The 15,181-nt window shown below is 39.8% G+C and overlaps 1 protein-coding gene across 2 annotated transcripts in view; it reads right to left on the bottom strand.

Moving 5' to 3' along the window:
• The window catches only part of LOC120531333 (rab effector Noc2-like), a 269,102-nt gene that overhangs the window by 198,065 nt on the left and 55,856 nt on the right, over positions 1 to 15,181 (bottom strand). The gene's annotated exons all lie outside the window — the stretch shown is intronic.

Genomic DNA, 15,181 nt, shown 5'->3' on the forward strand with positions numbered 1-15,181 from the left:
TAAGATGCTGCAGATGTTCTATCAGACAGTTGTGGCAAGCGCGCTCTTCTACGAGGTGGTGTGCTGAGGAGACAGCATAAAGAAGAGGGACACCTCACCCCTAGACAAACTGGTGATGAAGGCAGGCTCTATTGTAGGCACGGAGGTGCAAAGTTTGACATCTGTGGCAGAGTGACGGGCACTGAGCAGGCTCCTGTCAATCATGAAGAATCCACTGCATCCACTAAACAGTATCATCTCCAGACAGAGGAGCAGCTTCAGCAACACACTGCTGTCACTGTCCTGCTCCACTGACAGACTGAGGAGATCGTTCCTCCTCCACACAATACGACTCTTCAATTCCAGCTTGGTAAACATTAACACTACACAAGATTTTAGACTTTTATACCTGCCTCACACTGTCCACCTTGCATTTTTTTAATTTGCACTGTGCTTTTATTGCTGTTTAATTAATATTGTTTTTATCAGTATGCTGCTGCTGGAGTATGTGAATTTCCCCTTGGGAATTAATAAAGTATCTATCTATCTATCTTGAGTCAAAGCAAAATGTCAGGAAGAAACTATGCTGAAATTGCTGAAACCAGAAGATTAATTCGCACAGAGGTTTTGGCACCTCTGTAAGTTCAAATTGTCCTACTGTATACTACTATTTATCAAAAAATATTTTCCTTGAACTGAGTCTTCTTTATTATATATTTATTTCAAATGCTACATATGTGGCATGCACAATTTTTCATTGAGCAAGTGGACGCTCTTTGAGCACCACCAACTGTTATATATTACTTACAGTGTACAATTTTTCTGTTATGAAGTGGAGTTCAGTCCCACCAGGCACAAAGCAGGAACCATTTGTGGACTGGATGTCTGAACATCGCAGAGCATACACATCCACCCTATAGGACCCATTTGCACTCACTAATTAAAATAACCTTCACTTCTTCGCGATGTTAATGGAAATAATCTACACACACAAGAAAAGAATACTCAAGTATCATATAGATAGCACTAACAATTCAATTACATAACTTTCTTATTATTATGACTATTATTAGTATTCTCTACTTAGTAGACACTTTTACGCAAGACAACTTTTTACACCCACAATACATTTTTCATGCGTACTGTATATATATCAAAGTTCAATCACAGATTAGTTATCACTGAGCTGTCAGCAGAGGTTTTGGTTCACTATGAGTGTATGCTTGTATTACGAAGACTTAGAAAATGAGTGGATGGACAAGAAAATAATATATTATCCATATATCCATTCATATTCAAATATATCCATCTCCCCATTATCAAATTCACTTACAGCAGTTGGTGGTTGTGAGAAACTAAAGGAACATCAGGTGTAAGGTAGGCCTCACACATGCATCCCCTCCTCACTCATTGCCAATGAATTTGAAGCTGCCAACTGTAGGTGCCAGGTAGGAAGGACTGGTATCCTGGCCTGGATAAAGGAACAATTCATACCCAGCCAGGAGGACATAATGAATGGACTGGGTGAACAGACTTACCGAGAACAGTTCATTCTTCCACACAATAGGTGGCAGTGTCCCTCAAGTCTGGACCAGACGCATAGGCTGGCATGGGAGTTGGAGTCCGGGAATACAGCCCTGTCTGGGTCTTTGTATACCAGCAGAGGGGGCTGCCAGGGAAGGACTTCCCTGGTTTCCACATGACCTTAAAACAACAGAGTTCAGAGGCAGTAGGCAGTGCTCTCTTGGAGGAAGAAGGCGAATTGTACTTTATTTTTCTGCCACTTGTAGGAAAAGGTGTTTTTGTCAAATAAAAAATTATTTATTTGAATCTGGAATTGTTATGGGTATTGCTGTCTGTGGTCTGGGCACCCCTAGTGGTCATACAACTAACCTAACTTGGTAGTGGGAGGAAAACAGGAATATGTGAAAAAATCCATGTAGACATAGTGAGAATGTGAAAACACTGCACAGATGTTAGCTGACCATGGACTGAAATCAAGAGTTGTGAGGTAGCAAGTCTGACTGTTGCACTACTGTACTACAGTGTCTAAAACAGTTTTTCACCCCCTTGGGTGTTGTCACATTTTATTGTTATACAACATTGAATCACAATAAATTTAATTTGTTTTTTTGACAATACTCAACTGAAAACCACTATTTAATATCAAAGGGAAAATTGACCTTTGCAAACAAAGAAAATGACACCTTTTATTGGCTAACTAAAAAGACTACAATATGCAAGCTTTTGAGGCTTGCCTGAAGAAGGGGCCTGAGTTGCCTCGAAAGCTTGCATATTGTAGTCTTTTTAGTTAGCCAATAAAAGGTGTCATTTTGCTTGACTTCTCACTACTTACACCAGCTATTGATTTTTTAAACTAAAATTTCAAAAGGTAACTCAAGAAGATAAATACAAAAGGCCACTGGTTAGACATTTTTGGCCATTCATATATGCATTATCAGGTTACTTCCTCTCAGTCTTACAGAATATACTGGGTGGCTCCTACTGTTCACTGGTTGATACTTCTGAGGTTTACCAAATGTAATTTTTCCTCAACAGTCCCTTACAATATAGTTTTGAAATTTAAACCATAAAATGACAATATTGTTAATCTGAATCAGGCCCCTTCTTCAGGTAAGATGTAAAGATGTAATTACATCTTGCCTGAAGAAGGGAACTAAGTTGCCTCGAAAGCTTGCATATTGTAATCTTTTTAGTTAGCCAATAAAAGGTGTCATTTTGCTTGACTTCTCACTAAATCAAGCATTAAGAAATGGAAAACATATGGCACAGCTGTAAATCTGCTTAGAGCAGGCAGTCCTAGTGATTGTGCAAGAAAAAAACTAGTGTTGGAGATCGCCAAGAAACCTACGAGAACAAAAAATACAAGCTGCAGTGTATGAGTCTGGCGAGACTGTGCATACAGCATTTTTGACAGGATTTGACCAGTCACAGATTTATGGCAAAGTGACAAAGAGAAAAAAACATCAGATGACATTTTGAGCTAGAGTTTGAAGGGTCTGTGGTCTGAGGAGACCAAAATTGTGCTCTTTGGCCATGTGACTAAATACCATATTTGGTGTAAGCCAAATACTGCACATTATCAAAAACACACCATCCTCATGCTTCATGCTGGTGGCACCATCATGCTGTGCAGATGTTGCTCTGCAGTGGGCTCAGGGGTGCTTGGGAGAGCAGTGGGTAAAATGGCTACAACAAAATACAAGGAAATCCTTGAAAAAAAACTTGACACAGTCAGCAAAATATCAATCCCAAGCATAAAGCCAAAGCTTCACAGAAATGGTTTAAAAACAATATCCTGGAGTGGCTGAATCGGAGCCCAGATCTCAATCCAATTGATAAGTTCTGGCTGGACTTGGAAAGGCTGTTAGCTCATTGTCTCCATACAGCTTAAGAGAACTTGAGCAGTTTTGCAAAGAAGAATGAAAAAAACAGTGTCCAGATGTGAAAAGCTGATAAGAGACTTATGGACTGTCACACACGTATGACTAGGAGCGACCTGAGTGGACCAAGTGGAGGTAATTACACAGCAGGCAAGGGGGTGGCCGGGGGCTCTAAACCTATTTCTGTTATCTCTGCAGACTAAATACGGGAAAGTCTGACTGATTTAACATTACTTCTGGTTCTGGAGCCCAGACTTATGCCACTTCCGGTTCTGGCACCCAGACTGACGTCACTTCTGGTTCCCGGCATATAAAACCACCATCTTCCAAAATCTTATCAGTTCAGTCCTGGAACTCAACCTGACGACAACAACAACTTGTTTTCTTTAACACTTTGAGGGCTGAATATTTTTTCCAAAAAACTTAGTTTTCTGAAAAGTACACAATGCATTAAGGGCGGCACGGTGGCGCAGTGGTAGCGCTGCTGCCTCGCAGTTAGGAGACCCGGGTTCGCTTCCCAGGTCCTCCCTGCGTGGAGTTGCATGTTCTCCCGTGTCTGCGTGGGTTTCCTCCCACAGTCCAAAGACATGCAGGTTAGGTGGATTGGCGATTCTAAATTGGCCCTAGTGTGTGCTTGGTGTGTGGGTGTGTTTGTGTGTGTCCTGCGGTGGGTTGGCACCCTGCCCAGGATTGGTTCCTGCCTTGTGCCCTGTGTTGGCTGGGATTGGCTCCAGCAGACCCCCGTGACCCTGCATTCGGATTCAGCGGGTTAGAAAATGGATGGATGGACACAATGCATTAGTTTCACACATAAATCAAGACTGCTGTTGGCACCTGTTCAGCATCCCTGGCAGCAGTGGCTGTGCAGGAGTGGGGGGGCTCAATGGCCAGCAGGAATGCATGGCGGGCTGGCTACCTCTTTGTCTTGGCACCACAGGTGGGCAATGGTGGCAGTCGAAGTGTGATGCAATATGGTTTGTACCTCTTGTCATCATAAGTGGTGGTCCTCCTAGGTGAACGCTACTGTAGTATTTTGCTTTGCACATTTGCTTTAGTCTCCCCAGATGTCAATGCCATTTTAGAGGCTGTTTGCTCTTCACTACTCCTACACATCAAATCAACAAAGCTAACTTTCCTTCACCCAAAGAGAGTCGAACTAAAACGTAAGGGCGGGATTTGTCACAGTTTATAGCCCATTACCATCCTCTACCCCTGAATTTTGACAAAAGTCAACATCAGCCATGAAAGAGTTAAACCTTTTGCAGCCAGGAACAATATATGGGTGGCTGCCCCAAATCTTTCCAGTGTGTTGGGACTCATTCTTTTACAACACACAGACACACAAGGCTGACATGGTTGCCTAAGGTACCTCTGCTAAATACTGACTTGAAGTGGAGGAATACGTATGTGATCATTTATTTTGTGTTTTGTAATTTAACTTTAGACCACTTTGCAGAGATCTGATTTCATTTTAACATTAAAAAGTATTTTTCTGCTGATTAAAGTCAAAAGGGCCAAATTAAGTTCACTGTGATTCAGTGTTGTATGACAATAAATGTGATAACTTCCAAGAGGTGAATACTTATTGTATTCACCATATCTATCATTTACAGTAATATAATATTCTATAGTGGCCTTAGTAAATCTGACGGACACTCCCTGTCTTCAAGTGAATAGCTGCAGTGAAATATGATTACTAAAATACTAAGTATATTTGGGTTATACAATAATATTACATGCTATACTGGCCTTAGTAAATCTGACAGACACCGCCCCCCATTCAAGTGAATAGCTGCAGTGAAATGTGATTACTATAAAACTAAGTGTATTTCACTTACTGAAAAAGAGCAAAAGCACACTTGACATTTAACAAGCACCTTCAATATGATGAGGGCATCATTGCTCTGTTAATGGCATGAGTGACAATAGTCTGCTCAGCAGCCACACCTAGGGCTTTTCTCCCTAAATGCCACAGGGATGGAAGGAAGGGCAGCAGTTAGTAAATGAAAACAAACTGATGTTTGAAAAGAAGCCCAAATGTCCCCTTCAGCTTTATCAAGGATTGCCTTTCAGCTCTGCCTTGCAAATCACCAGGGCCCCATTTCCAAGAAAAGATTGCAGCATTCACAGCAGCTATCTGACTCTGAATCCAAGGGGATGCGCTTCTCTCTGTCTAACATAACCTTTTAGCCAATTCACAAAACCTTAAAAGCAGCTAATATTCAAGTCCTTAAAATTTTATAGTAAATGGTTTGATCTGAGTTCAAAACAAAAAAACAATACAGCTTGCTGTCACTAATAAAGGCTTTCAGCTCCCATCCATCTTTACTCCATTTGTAAGGTCAAAGATACACACACATACACACTCACAGTACTCCCCTGACAATAAAACACAATGGTGGATGAAAAATCAACCTCTTTATGTTATAACACACCTAGATGGCCAACTACTTCCTTGCTCTGCCTAGCATAAAAAACCAGCAGAGACCTTTTCATGCAACATGTATGACGCCCTATACTCATTTTTAAGACCTGTTTAGCTTCTTCTACTAATGAAACACATATTTTACTCGTTGTAAAGCTGTAGGCCATTTTGGCGGCACGACTTGGATATCAAAACGTGAGGATTATTGGCAAAAACAAAATACAATAAGTACATTACTGATTCATTTTTGGCAACCATGTGTTAAACAAAAGAACTCCAGGTTTACAGTTTGCCTTTTCAGTTTCTATGCAAAACCTGTGAAAATAAACTTGACACATGAAAATACAGCTAGACTTCTTAGCTCAGTAGGAGTCACAGTGTAGGTTTCTGGTAAGCATAAACATTTTGAAAATGGGAAAAGTAATTACAAGTCTAAAATAGTTTAAAATTGCTGTTAAAACCACACCTGCAATTGTTCATTTCTGAAGCAAGTATGTGCTGCACCGTCAATTGCTTAAATTAAAACGACACACCCACACACACTAAAACTGCATCCTAACAGCATGCAGAATATGCAGCATGTGTCTAAACTGGTAACATTACCATTAATTTTACCTGGTGAGACATGAAGTAACAACATAGTGAGCTGGGATGACCAGACTGCATTATCCTCAGCTTCTTCTTCTAGTCCTATCTGGGGAATACCCAGACTCTCTAAGGACAGTTGAGAAATACAATTCCACCTGAATGCCCCTTGGTCTTCTCCCAGTGCACTATGCCTGGTACACCTCCTGTGTGAGGCACCCAGAAGGCTTTCTAACTTCCTGTACAAACCACATTAACTAGCTCAGCTCAAACAAGTGAAGAAAATGTCCTTCTGCTGAGAACAATCCATAATTTGACCCTCAAGAATATTGAAGTCAAATTCAAAGATATAATTTGCTGGAACAGGGATACCAGGATCCACTACTGGAGCCAACTCTGGAGGTGATGTTGTCCAGAGATGACATGGTGGACCCATGTAGCCCAGTTTGGCTCAACCCACAAAAAAACAAACAAAAAAATGTGTGGTGCCCACATGTTTTTCCCACCCACAAGACAAAACAGGAGAGTCAAGCACAATGCAATGCTAGGTAAAAGGCAGGGTGGGGTTAACCCATAGATCCCAGTCCAGGACTTAAATTGATGGCAGTTTATTTTTATTTTTATTCATTTTTAGGGACAAGGGTAGCATTACAATTACAAATTTTCATGGTCTGTTATGGGCCTCTCACAGTGTACAGAAGACCATGTGGAAACTGAGGAGGTCCTGTTAGCAGTCCAGTGTTGGCTAAACACTGAAATCTTACTCTGGTACTATGGAATGAATAAATTAGCTATGGAGAATGCAGTCAGTTAGAATATGCCTATCTTGACTACACAAATCACAACACACATCAATACAGCCACTACTCGTGACACATACAAGGATTTTATTTCAGTTCCCGAATCTAAGACACTTTACATCAAGAAAGTACATACAATCAAATAGTTGATAAAAATATAATTGCAAAAAACAGAACAAGAAATAAAAATAAAAGCTGACATTAAAATACCTAAATATATAACCAAGAATTAAAAGTTTGCTCAAGTAAAAAAGCCTTAAATTTTGATTGGAAGGTTTCTAAACACTGCAGCTGCCTAATGATAATTGGGAGAGTATTTAAAAGTTTAGAAGCATAATAGCTGAAGGTTCAAGCTCCAAAGGTTTTTAGGCCTGTGTTTTGGACCCTAAAGAAGATGAGGGTCAAAAGAGTGAATCTCTTTTTGTTTGGCACATAACAGTTTACATGTAGGTACTGTAGACCACCAGGAGGCATAGCAGCCACCCTGCCGACACAGGCAGATGCAGAGGCACAAGTGCAAGCACACACGTTTTATTGCACGTGGGGCAGCGCTTTTTCTTCACTCTCCACTTCAGAGCACAGTACAACAAGAAATGAAACACAGTCCTCAGGCACAGCGCAATACAAAAGTATTTTCTTCTTCTCCCTTTCTCTGCCACTTCCACTCCTCTACCAGCAAGCTTCGTCCACCTTCTCCCTACTCTGGCTCTTCGAATGGAGTGAGGCGGCCTCTTTTATAGGGCACCTGGGTGTGGCAGAAGTGCTGCAACCCAGGGCTCTGAAACTGTCCAGGCACCCCCTGGTGGGGGCCAGTGGGGTTGCCCTCCCATGTTCTAGGGGAGGTATTGCCCTGAATATGCCCTCTCCCCCAGTGATTCCATCACATCCTGACCTGGCATGGGCCCTGGCCGTCTACCACAATACATATGAGGGAGATTTATCATATAGTGCCTTGAAGCCAAAATGCAAAATTTGAAAGTGAATACTTTCATTAACTGGTAGCCAATGCTAATGGTAGAAAACCAGTGTTACACTGGAACGTCCCTTAGTATGGGTCAGAAGACGTGCAGCTGATTTTTGTGCCATTTACAGATTATACTGTATATAGATTGTTTCAGCAGACTTCTATATACTGTATAGCATTGGAATAATCCAAACAAGACAGGATAAAAGCATTAATTAGTATTTTAGAAGCAGCAAAGCTAAGAAAAGAACAAATTCATGTAATGTTCCTTAAATGGTGTCACACACATGCGCTTGGGGAACAACTTACGGGCTTAGCTGATGACAATACTACCCTGGGATACCGGAGGGCATTGTGCAGTAACAGTATCTTTTCTTTTTTCCCCTCTGTAGGAAGGAAGACTGATGTACCACCATCCATGATGTCACTTATAGGTACAGTCCAACTGTATCCGCCTCTTCCTCCCAGAAAACATCTTAACCGAAGCTACCACCATCTTGGAGCAGACTTGATCTCCACAACAGGACTAGCCTCAGTTTACTCGCCTTACCACACATTTTCTTTTGCACTTTTTGTACTCGCTTCAATATATGGGGTTTGCCTACGGATGCCCCAGACCTTTTATGAGCTTCTTTGTGTTTTCTCTTTACAATGGAAATAAGCACATTTACAACTGTTTTTATTTGTGCATGAAAATACAGTTCAGAATCAAATATCACACCCAGATTGTGCATGGATGAGGTAAAATTAATTTTATTATTAATATCTGTCTGATATGGTTTTCACATTTATACCTAGTCTTACACATAACACGTTTTGATTACATTTAGAGGAAATTACATTGAAATAGTTGGAAGGTACCATAAAATTAATGAAGGCTTCAATATTCATCGCCATTTACAGGTGAACATCATCAGCATAAATATGTGTAAACCTGCATACAAATGATATTCCCCTAAGGAAGTACATATACAAGAAATAAGATAGGGCCTAATAATGAGCCTTGAGGTTCATCACGGCAAACAGATACAGTTGCACATTTTAAATTATTCACAGTGATATACAGTTGTGCTTGAAAGTTTGTGAACCCTTTAGAATTTTCTATATTTCTGCATAAATATGACCTAAAACATCATCAGATTTTCACTCAAGTCCTAAAAGTAGATAAATAAAAACCAGTTAAACAAATGAGAAAAAAATATTATACTTGGTTATTTATTTATTGAGGAAAATGATCCAATATTACATATTTGTGAGTGGCAAAAGTATGTGAACCTCTAGGATTAGCAGTTAGTTTGAAGGTGAAATTCGAGTCAGGTGTTTTCAATCAATGGGATGACAATCAGGTGTGAGTGGACAACTTGTGTTATTTAAAGAGCAGGGATCTATCAAAGTCTGCTCTTCACAACACATGTTTGTGGACGTGTATCAAGGCACGAACTAAGGAGATTTCTGAGGATCTCAGAAAAACAGTTGTTGATGCTCATCAGGCTGGAAAAGGTTACAAAACCATCTCTAAAGAGTTTGGACTCCACCAATCCACAGTCAGACAGATTGTGTACAGATGGAGGAAATCCAAGACCATTGTTACCCTCCCCAGGAGTGGTCGACCAACAAAGGTCACTCCAAGAGCAAGGCGTGTAATAGTCGCGAGGTCACAAAGGAACCCGAGGGTAACTTCTAAGCAACTGAAGGACTCTGTCACATTGGCTAATGTTCATGTTCATGAGTCCACCATCAGGAGAACACTGAACAACAATGGTGTGCATGGCAGGGTTGCAAGGAGAAAGCCACTGCTCTCCAAAGAAAGCATTGCTGCTCGTCTGCAGTTTGCTAAAGATCACGTGGACAAACCAGAAGGCTTTTTGTGGACGGATGAGACCAAAATAGAACTTTTTGATTTGAATGAAAAGCGTTATGTTTGGAGAAAGGAAAACACTGCATTCCAGCATAAGAACCTTATCCCATCTATGAAACATGGTTGTGGTAGTATCATGGTTTGGGCCTGTTTTGCTGCATCTGGGCCAGGGTGGCTTGCCTTCATTGATGGAACAATGAATTCTGAATTATATCAGAGAATTCTAAAGGAAAATGTCAGGACATCTATTAAACTATGAACTATCTATGAACTGAATCTCAAAAGAAGGTGGATCATGCAGCAAAACAACAACCCTAAGCACACAAGTCGTTCTACCAAAGAATGGTTAAAGAAGAATAAAGTTAATGTTTTGGAATGGCCAAGTCAAAGTCCTGAGCTTAATCCAATCGAAATGTTGTGGAAGGACCTGAAGCGATGTGAGGAAACCCACCAACATCCCAGATTTGAAGCTGTTCTGTACGGAGGAATGGTGTGCAGGAATGATCAAAAGTTATTTTATTATATTGCTGCAAAGTGTGGGGTCACACCAGATACTGAAAGCAAAGGTTCACATACTTTTGCCACTCACAAATATGTAATATTCGATCATTTTCTTTAATAAATAAATGACCAAGTATACTTTTTTTGTCTCATTTGTTTAACTGGTTTCTCTTTATCTACTTTTAGGACTTGAGTGAAAATCTGATGATGTTTTAGGTCATATTTATGCAGAAATATAGAAAATTCTAAAGGATTCACAAACTTTCAAGCACAACTGTATATTGACTTTGATTTGACAAATACAAGGCAAACCATTTCAGAGTGGTGCCTGATATTCCTATACATGATGCCAAGTGATGTAACAGAAGCTGATGACTGATTGGCAGTGTCAAATGCAGTTAAAGCATCCAGCAAAAGCTGAACATAACAACATCCTGTATCATAGCTCAAATAGATCATTTGCTACCAGGACTAAAGTGGTTTTGGTGCTATGAGCTTTTCAAAATCCAGACCGAAGTTGCTCAGAAAGATTGCTGCTTGACAAGTAATGTAGTAATTGGTTTGCAACACATTTTCCAAAACTTTAGAAAGGAAAACGAGAGACAGGATGATTAGATTAGAGATTAGATTAGAGATCTTTATTGTCAGATCAGCCCTGCCACCAAAAATCCTTGGGCCCCTGACAATTATGGCTGAGCACCTCGGCCCCCTGGATCCATATTACGATAATTTTGCCTCTCCGAGCTGATCAAGTGACTTGCCTATGCTGCCCTAAAACTTAAAGTCAATCACACTGAAATTTCACACAACTGTAATTTTAATTTGATGCATGGAGGGTCTGGTAGCTCTGAATTAAAATTACTAATAGAGTCAGTGTATCTTTTTGCAACTTTTTATTTCTGTATGTGTATCTCATGATATGATATCAACGGCCACAGTGCCCACCTTCGGACCTTAAGATTTGCGTCATACATGTTCTTGACGTGAATCACCTCATCTTTCGAATGATGTGATTGATCCTTTGAATATTTTCAATTTAATTTGCACAAGAGGCTGAGATCTCCTCTGTGCTCATGCTCCTAAAGTTTAAAAAATAAAATATGTTGTTTAGGCTTTCAAAACACCCAGACAATTCTGAAATTAAGGAATCTATCATAACATGAAACATGCCTCTTCTGAATTTTACTTCTGGATCTTTGGATTCCTGATCATCTACTTCTGTGGCAGATCTGTCGGACTCAATAAGACGTCTTGCCCTCTTGCGACGCCAACCTGATTTGAACACGCAGGGAGTTCCATTTCATTTGCTGAAGCTTTAGCGTCGCACAAGAGAGTGGTTGGCTCCCCCTGGCAGTGGGTCTAGTCATATAAAGTGCCAAGTGTAATTAAATTATTGTGCCACAGTTGCAGTAATATGTAAAAAAATAAAGAGCATAAATAAATGATTATATATCTTTATATATAATACGCAACCGTGGCTGTTTGTTTGTCTGTCCAGGATTTTAAATCACCTGTAGCTCGCAAACCATTTGGCTTATTTACCTGAATTTTGGTACATATATACTATGTGACGTCTACTATCCACTTTTGGGGTGATGATTGACCACCAAGGTTATTCCTCTTTTTATTTTATTTAATTGTAGAACTGTCTATTTATTTATTGTCAACTCTCGGCAGCAGCTGGCAGTGCAGCGCATGCATATGGGCGCCGTTCTCATTCCTACCACCTTCACCGTCACTTTCTCTACCTCTTCATTTGTTAAATCATTCTTTAGGCAGATTGAACACTTAATTGCCAGCTTAAGCGAAAAATGAAAGAAAACGTACTAAGTAACTACAACACAAACACTGAATTAATCAGTTTTAAAGTGAAAAGATTCTGACAAAAGAAGAGAAGAAGCGGGCCGCTAGGGTGGAGAAAAGAAAAGCTGCTCAGGAAGCAGCAAGTGCATCAATCTCTGAGCAAATGAATGCTAAACGTACAGAGAAAGAGTACGAAAGCTATGAATGCTCAAGCCAACTGTATTCACTGCATGTTACCGTGCAGTGCGCCATTACTGTTAGTAAATAAGAGAGTAAAACAAGTAACATAAAGTATAGTTACACATAAACCAGCAGGTGGGTTCAGTACACAGTGCAGAGCAGGTAGGATCAGGTAACTGGGAGTTCAGAGACCTTATGGCTTGTGGGAAGGAGCTGTTCCTGAAGCATATGGAGCGAGAGGTAAAGGTCCAGTAGTGCTTTCCAGAAGGCTGAAATGAAAACAGGGGAAGAGCTGGGTGGCTATCACCAGTGATGATAGATTTAACTCTCCTCAGACATCTAGTAGATGGTATGAAGCTGTGGAATGTCAGTTCCAGTTATTTTAGAAGCTGTATGGACAGTCTTTTGGAGGTTTGTGATCCTGGTAAGTGAGGTTACTAAACCACACTGTGATGCATGCAGTCAGGATAATTTCAATAGTGCAGTGGTAAAAGTTCACTAGTGTTTTGGTTCTCACTTCCAAGCTCTTTAGCCTCCTCAGGAAAAAAGAGCCTTGGCTGAGGCCTTCTCAGTATGCAGGTGGTGTTGACAGACTACAAAAGGCAGTCGGTGATGTGGAGTGGAGCATGACTGCTGTTGTTCTTTCTGAAGTCAACAGTGATCTCTTTTGTTTTGTGAATATTTAGGGATAGGTTGTTGTTATGACACCATACAGTCAGGTGTTTAACCTCCCTCCTATAGGCAGCCTCATCATTGTCGCTGATGAGGAAGGCCAATCATAATAGTGTCAGTTAACTTGATGATGCTTTTGCCAATTTGTTTTGCTACATGCTGAACAGAATGCTGTATAGGCAGCAGACTGAGGAAGAAGCCTTGTGAAAAACCAATGTTGGTGAATAGCGTGGGGTTGTAATTCTTGCCAGTCTTCACTGACTGGGTCTATTTTTCAGGAAGTCAAACACCAAGCCACAGATGGAACTGCTTAGATCAAGGTCTCTGAGTTTAGTACCAGGCTAGAGGGCAAAACTGGAAATGTCCAAATTTGTTGATTTTTTAAGAAAAGGGAAAATAACTGTAGCTTTGAAACTCTCATGTAGTACACCATACATAATTGACAAATTGGCCAAATAAAGAATGAAAGGATTTAGAGAGCTCAAGTAAGATTTCAGAAATGAAGTGTGAACTGGGTCCAGCAAGCAAGTGAGTCATTTCTAGTGAGCTAAAGACCTTAACTAGATTGTTAGCACTAATGGTAAAATCACAGAAAGATAGGAGCAAAAGACAAATATTGATATTAGATGACAACTGGTGAACTTGCAGCTGCAAGGTGTAAAGTGTTAATCTTATTTATAAAGTAATCCATTACATCAGGACAGTCAGCATCAGATTAAGCAGGGAATGTACAGTAAAAGATTTTTCAGAAGAAAGAAGACTGTTTATCATGGAGAAAAAAAGCAAGGATTGCTGAAATAAGTGTAGAATAGTAATTAGTTTTAGCAAGCCTTAAGCTCTTCCTATACATTTTTACTTTATCTATCAAAAGCTGCTTATGAATTTCAAAGTCAGTAGAACACCAAGCTTTGGCTTTATGCATATCTGATTTTATTAATTTGAGATTATTTGGGAACCAAGGAGAATATCTTGAATGTGTGATAATAATAGATTTAACAGGTGCAATTTTGTCTGATATAACCCATAAAAAACTTGTTGTAACAATCAAGGCAGTGATTTAGATCAGAGTTTAACAAGTCAGCGGTTATATGCACTGTTGAAACTTCCTTTCATAAAGAAAAGGAAACAAGTTTATCTAATGATTTAGTAAGTGGCATTGACATCGATTTCACCTTGTACCAGAAAATGATCAGACCGCCATTCTTCTGAAATAGTTTCAGCTGATATATTAATATTTCTTACCATAAATACAACTTAAATATTTCATTTTTCATGAGTAGGAGAGTAAACAACTTGAACAAGATTAAAAGAAATCAATAATTCATTAAACATCAGAGATCACCAAGCTAGGCAAAGAAGATAAAATAAAGTCAGCCATTAAAATACGACTGCCTATAAAAAGATATAAAGAAGAGATGAAGGAATTATTTAAAAAAGCAGTATCACTGCCTGCCAATAAATAGCAGTGATCTTCAAGGAAACGTGGGCAGGAAAACTAGCCACCAGATATTCAAAGGAGGAAACACACAGATCAGATGGTAACAGCCTGAAATCAAAGGATAATTTTAATATCAACCCTAACTCCCACCACTCTCCATGATGCAAGCCAAGGTTTATGATAATGAGAAACCTGGAAGAAAAGCTTCAGTCTTGGTGCTGGTATTATTAAAAATGAGCCACATTTCAAAAATGTATATTTTTTTCATGTAGAATAATGTCATAGATCGAAAAAAGTCTTCTTAAGTAAAGAATTAGTATTTAGAAGTGCCAGCGTTACCTTCTGACTTGAGGAAAAACTTCATGTGTGGGACAAACAGGAGCCAATGGAACCCCATGGATATTTTTAAAACAAGAGTAATTAGAAACATATAGGAAAGAGGTACTGTTTGAATAAATCCATCAGGTAGAAAAGTAAAATGAAACCATGAACAACACTTCAATTTTCTCTGTGGTCCCAACTGTATACATCTGCGGTATGTAGGTCTGGCGAGAGGTGTTTCTGCTCTGAGG

This window comes from Polypterus senegalus, chromosome 6 (genome assembly GCF_016835505.1).
Source record: "Polypterus senegalus isolate Bchr_013 chromosome 6, ASM1683550v1, whole genome shotgun sequence".
In the NCBI taxonomy this organism is placed as follows: Eukaryota; Metazoa; Chordata; class Cladistia; order Polypteriformes; family Polypteridae; genus Polypterus; species Polypterus senegalus.